The sequence below is a fragment of the Nycticebus coucang genome, chromosome 12, assembly GCF_027406575.1.
Source record: "Nycticebus coucang isolate mNycCou1 chromosome 12, mNycCou1.pri, whole genome shotgun sequence".
NCBI classification, from domain to species: Eukaryota; Metazoa; Chordata; class Mammalia; order Primates; family Lorisidae; genus Nycticebus; species Nycticebus coucang.
The window spans coordinates 63,759,568-63,779,350 of record NC_069791.1 but is presented as its reverse complement, the minus strand read 5'-3'; the positions used below and the strand labels follow the sequence as shown (position 1 = coordinate 63,779,350).

At 48.7% G+C, this 19,783-nt stretch overlaps 1 long non-coding RNA gene across 1 annotated transcript; it reads left to right on the top strand.

The window, feature by feature from the left end:
* The first annotated feature begins 1,295 nt into the window (after positions 1–1,295).
* LOC128561730 (uncharacterized) lies at positions 1,296–19,123 on the top strand. The gene is made up of 4 exons (XR_008373324.1): positions 1,296–1,493; positions 3,013–3,082; positions 6,826–6,899; positions 17,677–19,123. It is a non-coding gene; the product is annotated as an uncharacterized LOC128561730 (long non-coding RNA).
* Positions 19,124–19,783: the final 660 nt, after the last annotated feature.

The window sequence follows — 19,783 nt, the reverse complement described above, 5'->3', positions numbered from 1 at the left end:
TGGTCTTCCCAAGAATCTGTGAGGTTTGTCCTACTGCTGACTTTGTAGATGAGGGATCGCAAGCACAGAGAGGTGAAGACATCTGCCAAGGTCACATAGCATGGCAGTGGCAGGGCTGCAATGTGAATACAGTCCTATTCCAGAGCCTTCCAGATATTCACATGGCTTGGGTTGTAAATATGTCTATTCTGTGCCACTTTCATTGCTTTTCTCCTTACTGTTTTTTGGGTTCGGGGGGTTTTATTTCTTGAGGCAGGGTCTTGCTCTGTTGCCTGCGCTAGAGTGTAGTGGTATTGTCATAGCTCACTGCAACCTCAAACTTCTGGGCTCAACTGATCCTCCTGCCTCAGTCTCCCAAGTAGTTGGGAGTATAGATGCCCACCACAATGCACAGATAGTTTTTCTATTTTTAGCAGAGATGTGGTCTCAGTCTTTCTCAGGCTGGTCTCGAACTCCTGACCTCAAGTGATCCTCTGCCTTGGCCTCACAGAATGCTAAGATTATAGGCATGAGCCACTGCATCTGGCCAATTTTTCTATATTTTGTAGAGACAAGGTCTCTCTCTTGCTCAGGTTGGTCTCAAAATCCTGAGCTCAAGAGATCCTCCTGCCTCAGTCTCCTAGAGTGCTAGGATTACAGGTTTGAGCCACTATGCCCAGTCTTTTTTTTTTTTTAATGAGGTCTTGAGTTTGCAAAAATGGACTTCGTAATTACAAAGATTGACTTTGCAAACACAACTTTTGTGGGACTCTAACCCCGCAGCTGTGGAGGGCAGGCCCTCCACACTCTGTACCCTGGCAGAAGCTCCACACTCATGCCCAATCCTTGCCAGTCTTGGGGGTGTTGGGACAGGCAGAGTCAGGGGTGGGCATGGCAAGTGGCCAGATGGGGCCACATCCAGACTGTGAGAGAGCCCAGGGGAAGCCTTGCAGACACCCCCATGCTCTGGCCAACTGCCTGAAACATCCTAGAACTTGAAAGCAGAGCCGCCTCCTTCTGGGAGCACAGCAGACCCTGTCCTTATAGAGGGGGCATCACAGGGACTGGGGGTGTCCGGGGGTGGATATGTTCCTGCACCACGCTGGGAAGGCACTGCCAGCGTTCACAGTGACCCAGTCAGGTTTCCAGCTCACCTCAACCCCAAGCCCTATCTCCAGCCAAGAGTCCCCTCTGCTGTGGTCAGCACTGTCTCTGGCCAACCATTCAGAGCCTGTCAGCACAGGCCCAGAGCCAACCTGGAAGACAAAGCTCTAACCAGGGCCACAGGCCTGCTGACCCGGATGGGCAGTTGGCTCTGCTGCTCAGAGGGCCCCTCACCATGGTTACTGCCCACCCACGACTCTGCTCAGAGGTGGGCATTGTTTGGCCGCCAAAGTATGGCATGCACCCAAGAGACCAAGGGCCTGGCTGGCACGGTCAGTTCAGCAGGTCTTTAGCCCCGGATGTGGAGCAGAGCCCTTTCTCACGCTCAGCCTCCCAGATGCTCTGGGAAGGTAAGTGGGCCCTGGCCTTGGTAGGTGGAGAAACTGAGGCCTAGAGAAGAATTGTGTCAGGAAGTCCTGGCCAGCAAGACTCAGACAATGGGCAGGAATGCCCAGCTGTCATAAGGAATCACTGGCCAAGTGACAGTCACTACTGAGCCCTTAATAGGTCCAGGGTCAGGGGCTTGGCTAATCCTTTCCCGTCCTCTGTGCCATTGGGATCCTTCCCTCACCCCATTCCTGTGTTCACAGCTCCCGCCTCCTCCAAGATGCCCTCCTAGGCTCCCCCATCTAGCAGGAAGGGCCTCAAGTCCTGTTTTTTTTTTGTTTGTTTGTTTTTCCTAATGTTAATAAGGATTGTCTTTATTTCACACTTTCTGTAACGCTTGTTATCTTCTGTCTTTGTGATAAGAGCCACTCTAAAAGTAAGAGGTGACATTGTGTTTCCCTGATGATTTTTTATTTATTTATTTATTTTTATTAAATCATAGCTGTGTACATTAATGCGATCATGGGGCACCATACACTAGTTTCATAGACCGTTTGACACATTTTCATCACACTGGTTAACATCGCCTTCCTGGCATTTTCTTAGTTATTGTGCTAAGACATTTACATTCTACATTTACTAAGTTTCACATATACTCTTGTAAGATGCACCGCAGGTGTAATCCCACCAATCCCTCTCCCTCTTCCCACGTCCCCCCTCCCTCCCCTCCCTTTCTCCCTTCCCCCTATTCTTAGGTTGTAACTGGGTTATAGCTTGCTTGCCTGTTTCCAAACATGCCCTAGCCTCTCTCTGGAGACTTGCTTCTCTCTTATGTAGCCTGGCCTTGGGATGCAGGAGATCCTGGGGCATGCCCACACACTGCAGAGACAGAACAGTACTTGGGGGAGCTGCTGGCCAGACCCTTCTTCTCACTGCCCAACCATCCATCAACCCATGGCCACCATCAGGACTGGGTGGGGGGAACCGCTCCTCCTCAGAGCTCCCCAGGCCAAGTAGGGCCAGGGCCAGCTCAGAGAAGAGATGGACTAATAGAGAACGCCTCAGCCCTGCATTCACACCTGCCTCTGCCTGTAACCAGCTCTATAAGCAAGAAAACATTTTTAATGATTTTTTTGTAATTCAAAAGTGCCCAGGCCAATAAGAATTGCTGACCAACAGGCTGGGCATGATGGCTCATGCCTGTAATCCTAGCACTCTGGGAGGCTGATGTGAGCAGATTGCTTGAGCTCAAGAGTTCAAGACCAGCCTGAGCAAGAGCGAGACTCAATCTCTAAAAATATAGCCGGACGTTGTGGGGGGTGCCCTGTTGCCCCAGCTGCATGGGAGGCTGAAGCAAGAGGATCACGTGACCCCAAGACTTTCCGTTGCTCTGAGCTATAACATCACGGCACTCAACCCCAGGGTGACTGATTGAGACTCTGTCTCGAAAAAAATAAATAAATAAAAAAGAATTGCTGACCAGAACTTTGTAACTTTCTATTGTACTGATATATAACATTCCCTTCTGAATTTCTTTCCCAGGAATGAGAGAACCTCCTTGCAGCCATGAGATAACTACAGAACCTTACATCACCTGTTTGCAGAAAACAAGGTAAGTGACACACCACCACAGATTGTGCCCAAGGACCCACTGAGCCTATGCACAGGGTGAAAGAACGACCAGTATCAACCCTTAGCTCATTATAATACTAAAAATCCTCACCCTGGGAAGGACTTATCTGTCACTTTTCATTCACGAGATGTACGTACTAGCATGATTTCTCACTGTACTTGTGTGCCTGCACTCCACCCCAACCAGGTAACCATGTTTACTTCCCTCATGTATTACTCATTTTCACCTCCATAAAACCCCCCTGGCCCTGTTATTTGCGGAGGAGAATTTGAGGTGGTCTGTGCCAACCTCTCCCACAGATGCTTCTCCTGCCAATAAGTCCTTTCTTCCTTAAGAGTAGCCTGTTGTCCCAGCTACTCAGGAGGCTGAGGCAAGAGGACTGCTTGACCCCAAGCATTTGAGGTTGCTGTGAGCTATGACACCACAGCACTCTACCGAGGGCAACAAAATGAGACTCTGCCTCAAAAAAAAAAAAAGAAAGAAAGAAAAAGATATGGGCAGCGCCTGTGGCTCAGTGAGTAGGGCGCCGGCCCCATATGCCAAGGGTGGCGGGTTCAAACCCAGCTCCGGCCAAACTGCAACAAAAAAATAGCCGGGCGTTGTGGAGGGCACCTGTAGTCCCAGCTGCTTGGGAGGCTGAGGCAGGAGAATAGCGTAAGCCCAAGAGTTAGAGGTTGCTGTGAGCTGTGTGACGCCACGGCACTCTACCCAAGGGCGGTACAGTGAGACTCTGTCTCTACAAAAAAAAAAAAAAGATACATGTGCCAACAGCATGCACAAGAGGGCTGGTGTGACTATATTAATGCCAAACAAAATAGACAGTAAGGCAAGAAATATTGGGCAGCGCCTGTGGCTCAAGGAGTAGGGCGCGGGTCCCATATGCCGGAGGTGGCGGGTTCAAACCCAGCCCCGGCCAAAAACCACAAAAAAAAAAGAAATATTACTAGAGACAAATAAGGTGCCAACCTCGAATACTCAAAAGAATAAGAATCTAGTTTAAACAGAGCTTGCTCAAGTGCAAAGTGTGAGGACAGCAACCAACACAGAGACCAAAGAATGGAAGTTGGCATTGGGAAGTATAGAAGTTTGGGGTTTTTTTTGTATAGACAAAATTTAGGGAAGTTTAACGTAATTTTAGTTTTTTATTTTGCAGTTTGGGGGCTGGGCTGGGTTTGAACCTACCACCTCTGGTATATGGGGCCTGTGCCCTACTCCTTTGAGCCACAGGAGCCACCCAATTTTAGTATCTTTCTATACATGGCTTAATGCATAGTTACAATGATCAAATTAGTAGAAGTGGTCTTTCTTTTTCTTTGGGGGAAAGATATATTTAACTTTCCACACTGAAAATATAAACAGTCATGGGATCTTTTGCACCATCTGGCCTGAGTTAGGTTGGGGACAATGAAGGAGGCAGTGAATCTATAACAAAGATCATGACTGCAAAGGGAGCCCTGGTCTCCTCATCATTTACAGATCAAGACCACTGAGAAAGAGAGGTTTGATTTTGTTTTGTATTTTCGAAACAGAGACTCTGTTGCCCTTGGTAGAGTGCCCTGACATCATAACTCACAGCAATCTCAAACTCTTGGGCTCAAGTGATTCTCTTGCCTCAACCTTCAGTAGTAGCTGGGACTACAGGTGCTTGCCATAATGCCTGGCTATTTTTTATTTTTTGAGACAGAGTCTTACTCAGTCATCCTGAGTTGAGTGCCTTAGCATTATTGCTCACAGCAACCTCCAACTCTTGAGCTCAAGTGATTTCTCTTGCCTCATTCTCCTGAGCATTCTACAGGTGCCCGCCACAACACCCAGCTATTTTTAGAGACAGGGTCTCACTCTTGCTGGGGCTGGTCTTGAATCCCTGAGCTCAGGCAATCCCCCCACCTCAGCCTCCCCGAGTGCTAGGATTATAGACATGAACCATCTCACCCAGCCTCTGAGAAAGAGAGTTAATCTCTACTTTAAGAAGCAAAAGGCTCGGTGCCCATAGCACAGTGGTTATGGTGCCAGCCACATACACTGAAGTTGGTGGGTTCGAACCTGGCCTGGGCCAGCTAACCAAGAATGACAACTGCAACAAAAAATAGCCTGGTGTGGCAGGGGACTGTAGTCTCAGCTACTTGGGAGGCTGAGGCAAGAGAATCACTTGGCCCAAGAATTTGAGGTTGCTGTGAGCTATGATGCCACAGCACTCTACCAAGGGTGACATAGTGAGACTCTGTCTCAAAAAAGAAAAAAAAGGCAGGAGCTGTAGATATGCCACGTGACTCAGGACTCAACTTCCTCCCACATAAAACATTTAAAAGGTCCTGAAATTTTATTTTCTTTTGCAAGGGACATTTCATAATGATATAACAATTACAAATGTGTACACCTTTAGTAGAGTTTCAAAATACAAAGCAAAATCTGGGAGAACTGAAGGGCAAAAATTAAACAATATTGTTGGAGATTTCAAAACCTTACTCTCAACTGGTAGAACAACAAACTAGCCGATCAGCAAGGACAGAGAAGACTTGGACAACACTACCTAGTAAGCAGACCTACAGACACTCCACTGAGCACCAGCAGAATACATATTTTTTTCAAGTATACATGGAATATTCTCACGATAGACCTTGTGCTAGGCTACAGAACCAATCTCACTTTAAAAGAGCTAAAATTATGCAAAGTATGTTCTCTGGCAGCAATAGATTAAAATTAGAAATGAATAACTCAAAAAAATCTAGGAAATCCTCACTGTTTAGAAAATAAACAACACATTTCTCAAAAGTGCATAAGTCAAGAAATTATAAGAGGCCAGGTGCAGTGGCTCATGTCTATAATCCCAGCATTCTGGGAGGCTGAGGAAGGAGAATTGCTTGAGCTGAGAAGTTCAGCCTCTCTAGTAGCTGGGACTATAGGCACCCACCACAACGCTGGGGTATTTTTAGAGATGGGGTCTTGCTCTTGCTCAGGTTGGTCTCGAACTCCTGAGCTTAGGCGATCCACCCACCTCAGCCTCCTAGGATTACAGGCATGAGCCACTGCGCCCTGCCTGGGTTCTCATCTTGTGGCTCAGGCTTGTCTTGAACTCCTGGCCCCACCTTAGGCTCCCCAAAGTGCTGGGATTATAGGCTTGGCCACATACCTATGGCCATACTGAGCCTGGCTACAAGTAAAAAAGTCAAATTAGCAATTTAAAGTCTTCCCACAAATGAAAGTCCAGCCCAGAAAGTTTCACTGGTAAATTCTATCTAGTATTTAAAGAGGAAATAATACCAAATTTTTCACAGAATAAAGGAGAAAATGTTTCCCACCTTTTTTGTGAAGCCATAGTACCCTATACCAAAGTCATAAAAAGAATGACAAGAAAACTACAGAGCAATACCATCATGAACGTAGATGCAAAATTCTTCAACAAAATATTACAAACCAAATCAGCAACACGAAAAAACATCACGAACCCTGTGACCAACTGGGATTTGTTCCAGGAATGCAAGGTTGATTTAACATCCAAAAATTTATTGTCACGATACATCACATTGGTGAAATAAAAGATAAAATCCAAACATCCATCTCAATAGATACAGGAAAAGCACGTGACAAGAACTAATGCCCATTTGTGATAAAAACAACAGACTAGAAATAAAAAGGAATTTCCTCAAATTGATAAAGGCATCTATGAAACACCATAGCTAATATATTTAGCAATGAATGACTAAGTGTTTTCCTTTTCACAGGGAGACAAAGGGAGGATGTTTCCTGCACCACTGTTACTGAGCATTATACTGGAGGCTCTGCCCAGTGTGATAAGGTAAAACCCAAAGGCAATAAAACAAAAGGAAGATAGTAGAGGCATCTGCATAGGACAGGAAGGGGTAAAACCATCTTTATTTACAGATGGCATATTCCTGTATATCAAAAATACTAAGAAACCCCCCTCAAAAGCAATTAGAACTAATAAATGAACTAAGGTAGTAAGTTATAAAATCAATATATAAAAATAAATACCGTAGGCTTGGTGCCTGTGGCTCAAGTGGCTAAGGCGCCAGCCACATACACCTGAGCTGGTGGGTTCAAATCCAGCCCGGGCCTGCCAAATGACAATGACAGCTACAACCAAAAAATAGCCGGGCATTGTGGCAGGCGCCTGTAGTCCCAGCTACTTGGGAGGCAGAGGCAAGAGAATTGCTGGAGCCCAGGAGTTGGAGGTTGCTGTGAGCTGTGATGCCACAGCGCTCTACCCAGGGCGACAGCTTGAGGCTCTGTCTCAAAAAGAAAAAAGAAAAAAATAAATAAATACTGTAGTAAATTGTATATACCAGCAATGAACATTTTGAAAATGAAATTAAGAAAACAATTCCAGGTTGGCACCCGTGGCTCAGTGAGTGGGGCGCCAGCCACATACACTGAGGCTGGCAGGTTCGAGCCTGGCTCTGGTCCTGCTAAACAACAACTGCAACAAGAAAATGGCCTGGCGTGGGCGGCACCTGTGGCTCAGTGGGTGGGGCACCGGCCCCATATACCGAGGGTGGTGGGTTCAAACCTGGCCCCAGCCAAACTGCAACAAAAAAAACAGCTGGGTGTTGTGGTGGGTACCTGAAATCCCAGCTACTTGGGAAGCTGAGGCAAGAGAACTGCTTAAACCCAAGAGTTTGAGGTTGCTGTGAGCTGCTACACCAAGGCATTCTACCAAGGGGGACATAGTGAGACTCTGTCTCAAAAAAAAAAAAAAAAAAAAAGAAAGAAAAGAAAAGAAAGAACACAATTTCTTTCACAATAGCATAAAGAATAACAAAACGCTTAGGTATAAATGTAGCAAAATAAATGAAAGGTTTGTACAGTGAAAATGACAAAAGGTTGTTGAGACAAATTAAAGGAGGTTTAGGTACATGAAGAGACATGTCCAAGGATGGTGGGTAATTCCCCCCAAAGTGATTAATATATTCAACACAATCCCTATAAAATGGCAGTAGGCTTTTTTTGGGTAGGAATTGACAAACTGATCTCCCAATTTTATAAAGAACTGCAAAGAACCTAAAATAACAAAAATAATTTTGAATTGTTATAACAAAGTTGGAAGACTTCCCTAATTTCAAAACTTACTATAAAGCCACAGTACCAAAAAGAGTGTTGGGTTGGCATAAGGACAAGCATACAGATCACTGGAACAGAATTGAGAATCTATAAATTTATCCTTCATGGTCAATTGATTTTCAATTAAAGTGCCAAGACAATGGAGAAAGGATAGACTTTGCAATAAGAGGTCTTGGAATAACTGGGTATTGCAAAAACGAACAAACAGCAAACCCTCACATGATACACAAAAATTACCTCCAAATTCATCTGGGAACTTCATGTAAGAGCTAAAACTATAACACCTCTATAAGAAAAAGTGTATCTCTTTTTTTCTGAGACAGAGTCTTACTTTTGTTGCCCTCAGTAGAGTGCCATAGCATCATAGCTCACAGCAACCTCTAACTCTTGGGCTCAAGCTATTCTCTTGCCTCCGTCTCCCGAGTAGCTGGGACTACAGGTGCTCACCACAATGCCCAGCTATTTTTATAGGTAGGGTCTCTCTCTGGCTCAGACTGGTCTCAAACGTATGAACTCAGGCAATCCACCCGCGTTGGCCTCCCAGAGTGCTGGGATTACAGGCACGAGCCACTGCTTCTGGCCTAAAATATACACCTCTTGTGCTCTTGGGTTAGACTTGATACCAGAATCATGATCCATAAAAGAAAACCTGAAAAGATGGACTTCATCATAACTAAAAATTTCTCTTCTTAAGACATAAAAAAAAAAAAAATCAGAGAAGTCATAGGCTGGGAGGAAATATTTATAGAGCATATACTTGATAAAGAACTTGCACACTGAATATATAACAAACAAGATTCAATGAGAAGAAAACAACCCAATTTTTTTTTTTTTTGAGACAGAGTCTCAACTATAATTGCCCTCAGTAGAGTGCCATGGCCTCACAGCTCACAGCAACCTCAAACTCTTGGGCTTAAGCGAGTCTCTGGACTCAGCCTCCTAAGTAGCTGGGACTATCGGCACCTGCCACAACATCCAGCAATTTTTTTGTTGTAGTTGTCATTGCTGTTTAGCAGGCCCAGGCTGGGTTCGAACCCGTCAGCCCCGTTGTATGTGGCTGGTACCCTAACTACTGAGCTACGGGCGCCGAGCCACAACCCAATTTTTATTTTACCTTTTTTTTTTTTTTGGCCGGGGCTGGGTTTGAACCCGCCACCTCCGGCATATGGGACCGGTGCCCTACTCCTTGAGCCACAGGCACCGCCCCACAACCCAATTTTTAAAAGGGGCAAAATATCTGAATCATTTATCAAATAAGATAAATGAATTGATAGTAAGCACCTAAAAAGATGCTCAACATCATTATCTTTAGGAAAATGCAAATTAAAACTATAACGAGACACCATTTTATCATAGACACCTACTAGGATGTCTATGAACATTTTCATAAACAGTATTTACATATAGCCCCAACCTAAAAATAATTTAACGTCCATCAACTGATGAACGGAATAACAAAATGAAGCCATGAATGCAATATTATTGGACAACAAAAGGGACAATCTACTGATGACATGCTATACCAGGACATGGATAAAGCTCAAGGACACCGTGCTAACTAAAGCTGGACAGAAAGGACCACCCGTGGGGTTCCATTCGCATGAATCTTCAGAAAGGGGGCTGATTGATGGAGGTGAGGCAGGTCAGTTGCTGCCTGGGCTAGGGTGAAGCAGGGACATACAGATAGGCTCGAGGGAAGCTGTGGGTGACAGAAATGATCTAAAACTAGATTGTAGTGATGTTTGCACAACTCTCTGCATTTACTAAAAACCACAACTCTGTGAATTTACGATGGAAAAAATTTAGAGTATATTAATTTTACTTCAGGAAAGCCACCTAAAAAGAAATATTTACTATCTCGTGATATTGTTGTGTTTGTTGTATTACTTGACTATGTTAAAAACTGCAATAAGGGCTCGGCGCCCGTGGCTCAAGCGGCTAAGGCACCAGCCACATACACCTAAGCTGGCAGGTTCGAATCCAGCCCGGGCCCGCCAAACAACAATGACAGCTGCAACCAAAAAAAATAGCTGGGCGTTGCGGCGGGCGCCTGAGGTCCCAGCTACTTGGGAGGCAGAGGCAGGAGAATCATTTGAGCCCAGGAGTTGGAGGTTGCTATGAGCTGTGATGTCACGGCACTCTACCCAGGGTGACAGCTTGAGGCTCTGTCTCAAAAACCAAAACAAAACAAAACAAAAAACTGCAATAAGACCAGCACAATGGCTAGTCCCAGCTACTTGGGAGGCTGAGGCCAGAGGATTGTTTGAGCCTAGGAATTCAAGACCAGCCTGGGCAACATAACGAAACCCTGTCTCACAAAAATATTTTATAATTGCTTAAAACAGTGAAATACGTTGATGTACATCTAACAAAATATGTGCTAAATTTGTATACTGAAAACTAAAAAAAGTTGAAGAAGGAAATCAAATACAGTTTAAATAAAGGAGGGGTGTATGGTGTTTGTGGCCCAAACAGCTCAGCATAGTGAAGATGTCAGTTCTCCCCAAAGTGATATACAGGGTTTTGCAATTTCTATCAAAATCCTAACAAAATTCTTCGGTACACATAGACAAGATTATGCTACATTTCATGTGGAAAGGCAAAGAAACTAGAATAGTTAAAGCATCTTGGAAGAAGGATGAAGTGGGAGGAGTTGCTTTGCCCACCTCAGCTTGTGAGAGGGCTCCAGTGATGCAAACTGCATGCTAGGCTGGGCACGGGGGTCACGCCTGTAATCCTAGCACTCTGGGAGGCCAAGGCAGGATTGCTTGAGGCCAGGAGTTTGACACCAGCCTGACCAAGAATGAGACTCCATCTTTACCAAAAATAGAAAAATTAGCCGGGCATGGTGGCAGGTACTTATAGTCCCAGCTATTCAGGAGGCAAAAGGTTTGCCTGAGCCCAAGAGTTTGAGGTTGTTGTGAGCTATGACTCCATGGCACTCTACCCATGGTGACTAAGCGAGACTCTGTCTCAAAAAATATATATATTAAATTAAAACAGTGACACTTGCAAATACTGCTGAGGATGTGGAGAAATTGGATCTCTCGCATGTTACTGGAGGAATGAAAAATGGTACAGTTACTCTGGAAAGTGGTTTGCTAGGTTCTTAAAAAGCAAAACATGTACTTGCCACATAACCCAGCAATTGAACGCCTGGGCACTTATCCTAGAGAAATGAAAATTATGTCCATTCAAAACTTGTACATGAATATTCATTGCAGATTTATCTTAATGTCCCAAAACTGTAAACAAGGAAAACATCACTCAGTAGGTGAAAGGTTAAGCTTGCTGTGCACATCCCTGTCAACACTAAGCAGTAAAAGGAGTCAACTACAGAGACACACAACAACGTAGGCAGATCACGTGGGCATTATGGTGTGTGAAAAAAGGAAATCTCAAAAGGTTGCATGTTGTGCGATTCCACTCATAAACAGTCTTGAAATGGCAAAATTATAAAGGTGGAGAACAAATTAGTGGCTGCCAGCGGTTCCGGTGGTGGGCGCTGGGGTGTGACTCCAAAAGAGTAGAAGGAGACAGACCTCTGTGGTAGTGAGTCAGTTCTGTGTCTTGATTATAGTGGTAGTCACACAAATTGATACGTGTGATAAGGTGACATAGAACCCTCCCCACACTGTACCAATGTAATTTCTTGGACTTGATCTTACCCTTTAATTACATAATATATAACCTTTGGGGGAAACACAGAACCTCTCTTTACTCTTTCCTGTGATCTATGCTTATTTCAAAATAAAAAGTTCACAACAAATGTGGTTTCTGTGGGTTTGGAATTCAGAAGCAGCTGAGCACGGTGGTTCCAGCTCAGGGCTTCTCATGAGGTAGCAGGTGAGAAGTCGGGTAGGCCAGGGGATCCCCTTCCAGGGTGGCTCCCGCATGTGCCTGGCAACCTGGTGCTGGCTATTGGTGAGGATGCCTCAGTCCCTTGCCAAGAGGACCTCTCCTTAGGGCTACTTGAGTGTCCTCATGACATGGCCACCAGATTCTCCTGGAGAAAATGATCCAAGAGAGAGCAAGGAGGAAGCTTTAATGCCTTTTACAAGGTGGTCTCAGAAAGACTCATCGTCACTTGCAACATATTCTACTCATTGGAAATGAATCGCTAAGAGTGACCCGCACTTGAGAGAGGAATTAGACTCACTCACTGGAGGGAAGGGTTGTTAAATAATTTGAGGACATATTTAAAAACCACAGCAAGCCCCAGCTCATCCCCCAGCTCCAGCCCCCATGTCAGCAGCAGACCCAATGGCTAAACAAGGGTGGAAACGTAGTGGGTGGGTGTGCAGCACCAAGCACCTGGGCTCGGGGCCCTGAGCGAAAAGGGAGACAGTCCATCCATGAGGTGCACCTGCTGGGAGCAGGAGAGGTGCCCTGGCCACCCCAGGAGAGGTGGTTGGGGTCAAGGAGCTAAGGGTGAAACGTGAGGGAGAGAAGGTGATGCCTGAGCTGGGGGTGGTGCTGGAAAGGTGGGAGGTCAGTGGGGTGGAGGTCCTAGGGGTAGAAGGACAGTTGTAGTCAGGATACTGGACAGAGTGACCTGGAAAGGGGAGGTCAATGTTCACAGGGCAGCCTTTTTCTGATGGGAACCTCCGAGGGGGCTACCGTGCATGGTTGACAATGACAAGGCCTAAAGTTGGTCTGGAGGCAGGCTGCCACACGTGCTGTGGCCAGGGGCTTTCTCTTCCCTCTGTGTTGAGGCTGCCTTGCCCAGCTTCCATTTTATATCCCAAAGCTTCTCTTCCAGGCAGGGTCCTGCCCAGAAAGGAGCCTGAAGGGTCTGTTCTGAGTATCCCTAGCAAGGCCTGCATTACAGGTGTGTGTTTCACATGTGGGTTACATGTCTGAAATGGGTCTTTTACCGCTCTGTGGGTATCAATGACAAGTGTAGGGGGTCTCATCTTTCTGAGCAGTCTCTGTCCCAGCTGGCTGTCCACTTTCCCTTCATCTTCCCTACTGGAGGCTGTCCTCGGAGCCTGGCTAGGAGGCCGCCAGCAGCACAGAGCACATGGTGAGGTTTTTTGGGGTTTTTTTTGAGACAGAGTCTCGATTATGTCGCCTTTAGTAGAGTGCTGTGGCCTCACAGCTCACAGCAACCTCAAACTCTTGGGCTTAAGTGATTCTCTTGCCTCAGCCTCCTAAGTAGCTGGGACTACAGGTGCCTGCCACAATGCCAGGCACTTTTTTTATTGTAGTTGTCATTGTTGCTTATCAGGCCTGGGCTGGATTCAAACCTGCCTGCCTTGGTGTATGTGGCCGGCACCCTAACCACTGAGCCACAGGCACCACATATGGTGAGTTTTGAGGACTGACCAGCTCTCAGACCCCTCCGGTTTCCAGCCCCACCCCACAGCCCGTGCCTGAATCAGGCCCTGGAGCACAGGTCAGGCTGGTCTTGCTCCTCACATCTGCCATGTACTGCTGGCCTCTGCCCCTGATGAAAGACTCTCTGCTTTACCAAAGGGATCTCCCGTGGGGGCTTCCAGCTGCTGGCTCCAGGCCATAGTGAGCCTGGGGCTTCAGGGCCTGCAGGAGCCCAAGCCATTCATGTCCCGGAGTCCCCTGAAAGAGGCCCATTGCAGTGACCCCCCCCAACATCAATTAAGTAAGTGATGGAACCTGGTGAACTTCAGCCTGGGTGAGGGAGCCCAGCCCTACTGGGGCTGTGAGAAATGGGATGCTTCCTCCAGGACAGCACTTGGCTGGACAAGGCCATTCCAGTGACATCGTGTTCTGGTACTATGGGGCCTGAGGGCATCGCTGTGAGGACAAGAACATGGGGGCAGGGCAACAGAGGCCTAAGTGACCAGACCCCAGTCCAACCGTGGGGCCTCCAGACCACAGAATGCCTGCCTGGTCCAGCTGTCCAGGAGTCTGTGCCTACTGGTAGCCAGTCCACACCCCTTGCACCCAAAGACTGCTGCTCTTCAGACTAGGCAGGTGACTTCAGGACTGTGTGCTGGACCCGAGTGGTCTCAGCACTCTTGAATCTGTCAGACCCATGGAATTGCCTGGTGTACGCACTCTGACCAGCCACCCCATGCCTGGCGAACGGCCACATTTAGAGGTGGCGCTGCAAGTGAAATACTGAGCTGAGGCTGCCCCCTAGTGGAAGGTGCTCAGATCACCCAGCAGCCGCCCTGCTCACATGTGCAGATGAGTCCCAGGATTCCAGAGGACTTGAAAGTCCCTTGCCCGAACAGCCAAGACACAGGAACAGGTGCCTGGCAATAGGAATTGTAAGTTGAAATGACAATATTTTGGATATGTTGGGCCAAATATATTATTAAAGATATTTTCACTTCTTGCTTTTTACTTTTTCATGTAGTTCCCAGAATTCTTTTCTTTTCTTTTTTTTTTTTTGAGATGGTCTTGCTCTGTTGCGCAGACTGGAGTGCAGAGGCACAATCATTGCTCACTGCAACCTTGAACTCCTGACCTTAAGAGATCCTCCTCCTTCAGCCTCCTGAGTAGCTGGGACCATAGGCATGTGTCACTACACCTGGATAATTAAGAAATTTTTTTTTTTTTAGCCGGGCGTTGTGGCGGGCACCTGTAGTCCCAGCTACTCGGGAGGCTGAGGCAAGAGAATTGCTTAAGCCCAGGAGTTGGAGGTTGCTGTGAGCTGTGTGAGGCCACGGCACTCTACCGAGGGCCATAAAGTGAGACCCTGTCTCTACAAAAAAAATTTCTTTTTTTTTTTGTAGAGACAGGGGTCTCACGATATTGCTTAGGCTGGCTTTGAATTCCTGGCCTCAAGTGATTGCCCCACCTTGACCTCTCAAAGTGCCAGGTTTATAGTCATGAACCAAGCCCAGCCTAGAAAATATTAAATAAATATGCAGCTCAGAGAGCTGTTAGGTTTATTTAGTGAGATGGCATCTGGCGATCTGTGAACCCTGATCCATGGCAGCCCTCGTCTGTCATTATTAACACAAAGTGCCTGCTAAAAGGAGAAATGTCCTTGAAACTTTGTTTTATCTGAGAAATTCATAGTAATTTTGCATTCTATTCCATAACCTATCTCTGCTTCTTTTCCTGAGTTTTTTCTTTTATACAAAGTGTGGATCAAAGTCACCAGCTAAGGAAGATGACTACCTTTTAGCCCATGGGCCAGTGTGCTTCTGAGTGCCTGGGATGCAGGGCAGAGCTTGTCCCTGGGGGAGCAGGAGGGCCTGGTGTTGGCCTCTTCCCTGGGTATACCTCCAGTGCCAGAGGCCTCCTCCTTTAGCTTCCATGGCTCTGTGTAGGGGCGCCACTTGTGTCCACCCTGTCCAGCTGGAAGAAGGGAGCAAAAAAGCCTAGCTCCAGCCCCTGCGACAATATAAGAGACAGAATTCTATATGGCTGCTGTCGTTCCGGGCGGGGGGCTCAGAGAAAAGTGACCTTCCTCAGGCAACAGCAAGTGATAGAGCATGGCCAGGTGAGTTCTGAACTGCCCACAGGGGTTGGGGCTGCAGATAAGCCACAGGGGTCCTTCTAGAAGCCAAAGGCAGCTAAGGTCAGCAAGGATTGGGGGAATAGGGAGAGAAACCAGGGGAGGCTTCTCAGAGGAGGTGGGGCCAAGGCTATCCTAAAGGCTGGGATTGAAAGATCTTTTTGCCCCCAGTGGCCAACCCATGCCTGGTTCTGTCACTCAGACTCAGAAGCAAATGCCAGTCAGGAGAGGAGTTTGGCCACACAGGGAGGCCAAGTCACTCCAGGCCTATAAGACCTGCCACTGGGAATCTCCCCCACCAGGAGGTGTTTAAGCCACAGTTCCTCCACATGATGGGCTTATCCCCTGCCATCCTGGTAGGTATTTGGGGGGAGGTACCACCACTGCCAACTTGTGTGCAAAGAAACTGAAGCTTGAGGGTCTCATCCCATGAGACCACAGAGCTGTTGGGGGCTGAGCCAGGGCTAGAGGAGGAGTCTTGGACTCTGCGTCCAGTGCTAATTGCCCAAACCCAACTCTGTGTCATTGCACAGAGGAATTATGAGCAGCCATGCCTGGCAATGACAGCCCTAAGAACATACCAGACCCAGGCCTGAGGGCTGTAGTGTTGGCAGAGAGACCGTGGGCTCCAGGGACACAGGCCTGCACAGAGAATGCCCTTCTGTGGCACCTGGGCTGCCTCTTGCCCACTGAGCTTGCTCCGCAGTGGCATAGGTGGCCCCTGAAAAGGGAGCCCAAGAGCCAATTATAGGAAGCCAAAGGGTAAGCCTCCTGGCCGAAACCCATGGGCTGTGCTGCAGGCTCTGCTGGGGCCTGGAGTGCTAGGCCAGGCTAGGGGAGCTGGGGGGATGCTTCTCCCCTATGCCTAGAGGCCTGGCTGCCAGGCTTAGCCCCATGGACCTGGTGGGAGTGTCCCACAACACTGGGCACCTGGCACAGGGTGTGCACCTGTGACCTGCTTCAGGAAGGAGCTATGGGGCAGGAGTGGCCAAAGTCTGGACACTGGACACGTGCAAGTCCGTGGGGATAGGGCGCAAGGCATCCTTGGGGATGGTCTCAGCCTTTACCTCCTCCACACAGCACTTAGATTGGAGGACCTGTGCCTATCTGCCCTCTCAGCCCACCACCCACCCTCTGGAGTCTGTTGCTGAGGGGCTAGAGGTCTAGTCTCAGCGCTGTAGAAACTGGAGGGCCCTGGAAGGATCCATGTGAGAGCACAAAGCAAGCTCAGGCAGCTAAAGCTGTCAGTGGTGCAGATCCAGAGGGGCAGAGCCGCTGGCCAGCACCAAGGCCTCCAGCCAGCTAGGGAATCCCTGCAGATGGCCTCATGGAGCACTGCAAGGAGGGAGAGACCCAAGTGGCTTCTACTGAGCCTGGCCAGAGACTCTTCATGAAACACCCAGCCCACTCACCCTTTGGCTGAGCCTCAACCAGGAAAGGCAAGTCCAGGCCACCCCTTCTAGACTGAGGAAGTGTAAGGAGGAGTAGAGAGTGGAGGGTCTGAGGTCCATGTGCTGCTTTCTCCACCTTGGGGTGGGGAGAGTGCAGGAATCCAGATGTTTCCAGGGCAGCTCCAGAACTTCAGCCAAGGGCCAGGGGTCACAGCTCCAAGAGGACTTCTGGGGGTCTCCTGCCACATCTTGTCTGGCACGGGACCCAGCAGTGGCTGTGAGTGCCAGCACATAGCGGCCAAGGTCAGATCTGCCACCACGGACCCAGGCCCGACAGAGCCCCACAGCAGGCCCCATTACATGCACCCAAGAGCCTTTCTCCTATCACCGCACAGCAGACAGCATCTTGGAGAGGCCCATGGGGAAGCACCAAACCTTCACTGGCAGCGATGGGTCAGTCTGCAAAGAAATGGGCAGGCAGAGAGCGGTTGCAGCTCCACATTTGGGCTTGTGTGAACTTGGTGTTTCTCCCTGTTCCCCAGTGGGGTGGAGCGGGGGTACTGGAAGTAAAGAAGCCACACATCCACTGTGTATCTGGGTGGTCTCATGTCCAGCCGTGATAATACAACAGTGCCTCCCTTGCACAACAGATCCTAGAGGTGCCCAGCCAGAACCTTCACTCCTTCCATGGCCCTCCCAAGCAGTTGCGTGAGCAGCCAAATCACAGCAACGTGCTGAAGAGAAAGGAGAGCCAGCAGGTCAGCTTCAAGGGGAGGCTTCTGCAGGTTGGTGACCCCGGGTCTCCTCTGGACACTGATGAAGGACTGGGGAGGAGCCTGAGGTGGGATTGGGAGGCTTCCCCCGACCCCGACCCCTAACTCCCCGTAACTACAAGGAGGGTCCTGGACACCAGCACTCTGACCTCGGCCGTGCTAGTCTGTCTGCACTTTGGTTGGCATCCTGGGCAATCGCGTTGGCCAACCTGCCTGAGTTCAGGGCTGGGGACAACATAAATGAGGGAAGCCAGCCAGGTGGCTCCAACAATGGGGGAAAGATTGTGGCCTGGAAGATGCCTGCCCATCCCCTGGCACTCACATCGTTCCCTGGGAGAGGCCAGCATCAGTCTCAGCGTTTGGCACTGCATTGGGCCTTCCTGTGGCCCAGTCAGCTTCCCCAGTGATGTCCAAGGTCCTTGTGGCTTTTTGGGATAGCACTCCAGCGGCCAGCGGAGAGCCAGGGTAAAGGGCCTCCCCTGGGAAGCAGCTGTCCTCTGCTTTGCAGCCAGACTGCCAGAACTTCCAGAGGACTGTCTTGAACCCACTGGCCAGAAGCCCTGAGGGCCTCAGAAAAAGTCTATACTTCTGGGCTCTCTCTGTGAAGTAGCCCACAGCTCTGTCTTACCTCACCCCTGTAAGTGCACCTACCCCACGTCTCCAGGCCAGGCCATCCCAGCATCACCTAGGATGGATCCGCCAAGCAGAGTTGCAGAGCATCAGCACTGGTACCTGTGTCTGTTCCAATTCCAGCAGGGATGCAGGGATGCAGGACAGGAGGGCCTGCAGCCATGGACCCAACACCTCACTGGGTCATCTTGCACCAGGGCTTCTTTTTGGTTATGTTCTTGAGCTCTGTCCCTAGGGAGGATTACTGTGTCACCAAGTTAGAAATGACATCTGTAAGTTGCTTGGAACACTAGAGCTCACAGGCCACTGCCTTGGACCTCATCACCATCGTGCCTAGTGAGGAACTAGAAGCTAAAGGCAGGTGTGTTAAGCCCCCCTGCATGCTGACCAGATAACCCTATGTGACACACAGGCATGTGAACCCCATGGGACAGGCTGTGGCTCAGGGACACACTTGAGGCAAGGTCTTTTTGGCTTCCTGGAGGGCCACTTCTCCAGCTGCAAAAGGGTTAATGCCTGGGCCAAATCCTGGCTGGAGAGGGTTTCCTGAGAGCCTGAGATTTTCCTCTCTCCTCCCTTCCTCTGGACTTTCTGCCAGTCTGGCCAGCACTCTCAGAGCACATGGCTCACACCCACCCAGGACATGAGGCTGGCTTTCAGCTATATGTCCTTTCTGCCAATTCCCCACTTTTCCCTGGTCAACAGCCTGAGGTCCAAGGTGGCCTGAAGCTGGGCCCATGCCCGCCCTCCCTCCCAGCCTCATTCTGTGCTGCTGCTGACTTCCCTAACATTGGGCCAGGATACCAGGACAGGGGCACTGAACTCACAAAGCACTGTGCACTTGGACCCGGAGCCAGTGCACATTTGATCAGAGAGCAGGATGCCCATAAAATCAGTGACTCTGATTGCTCCGAGACACTGAGAGATCTACAGTTCTTCGAGACTCACCTCACACCCAGGAGCACACACACCTAGTGAGCCCTGGAGTGCTTGAAAGGAGAGACCATAGTGCCCAAAGCTTCTGTCCCCATCACTCTCTGACAAACCACTACCAAGGAGGTGCCTCACCCATGGGAGGCAATGCAGGCTCTGTGCTGTGGGGACCTGTGGTCTGCCTGGCTCTGTCAGCTGCTGTCTTAGTCTTGGGTCACAGACTGTCCCTGGGCAATTTAGCTGGGGCTGTCCTGCCTCTGGAGGGCTGGGTTTCTCTTAGAGTAGGCGTCCTCAAACTGCAGCCCGCGAGACACATGAAGCGGTGTGAATTGTATTTGTTCTCATTTTGTTTTTTACTTCAAAATAAGATATGTGCAGTGTGCATAGGAAGTTGTTCATAGTTATTTTTTTTAAACTATAG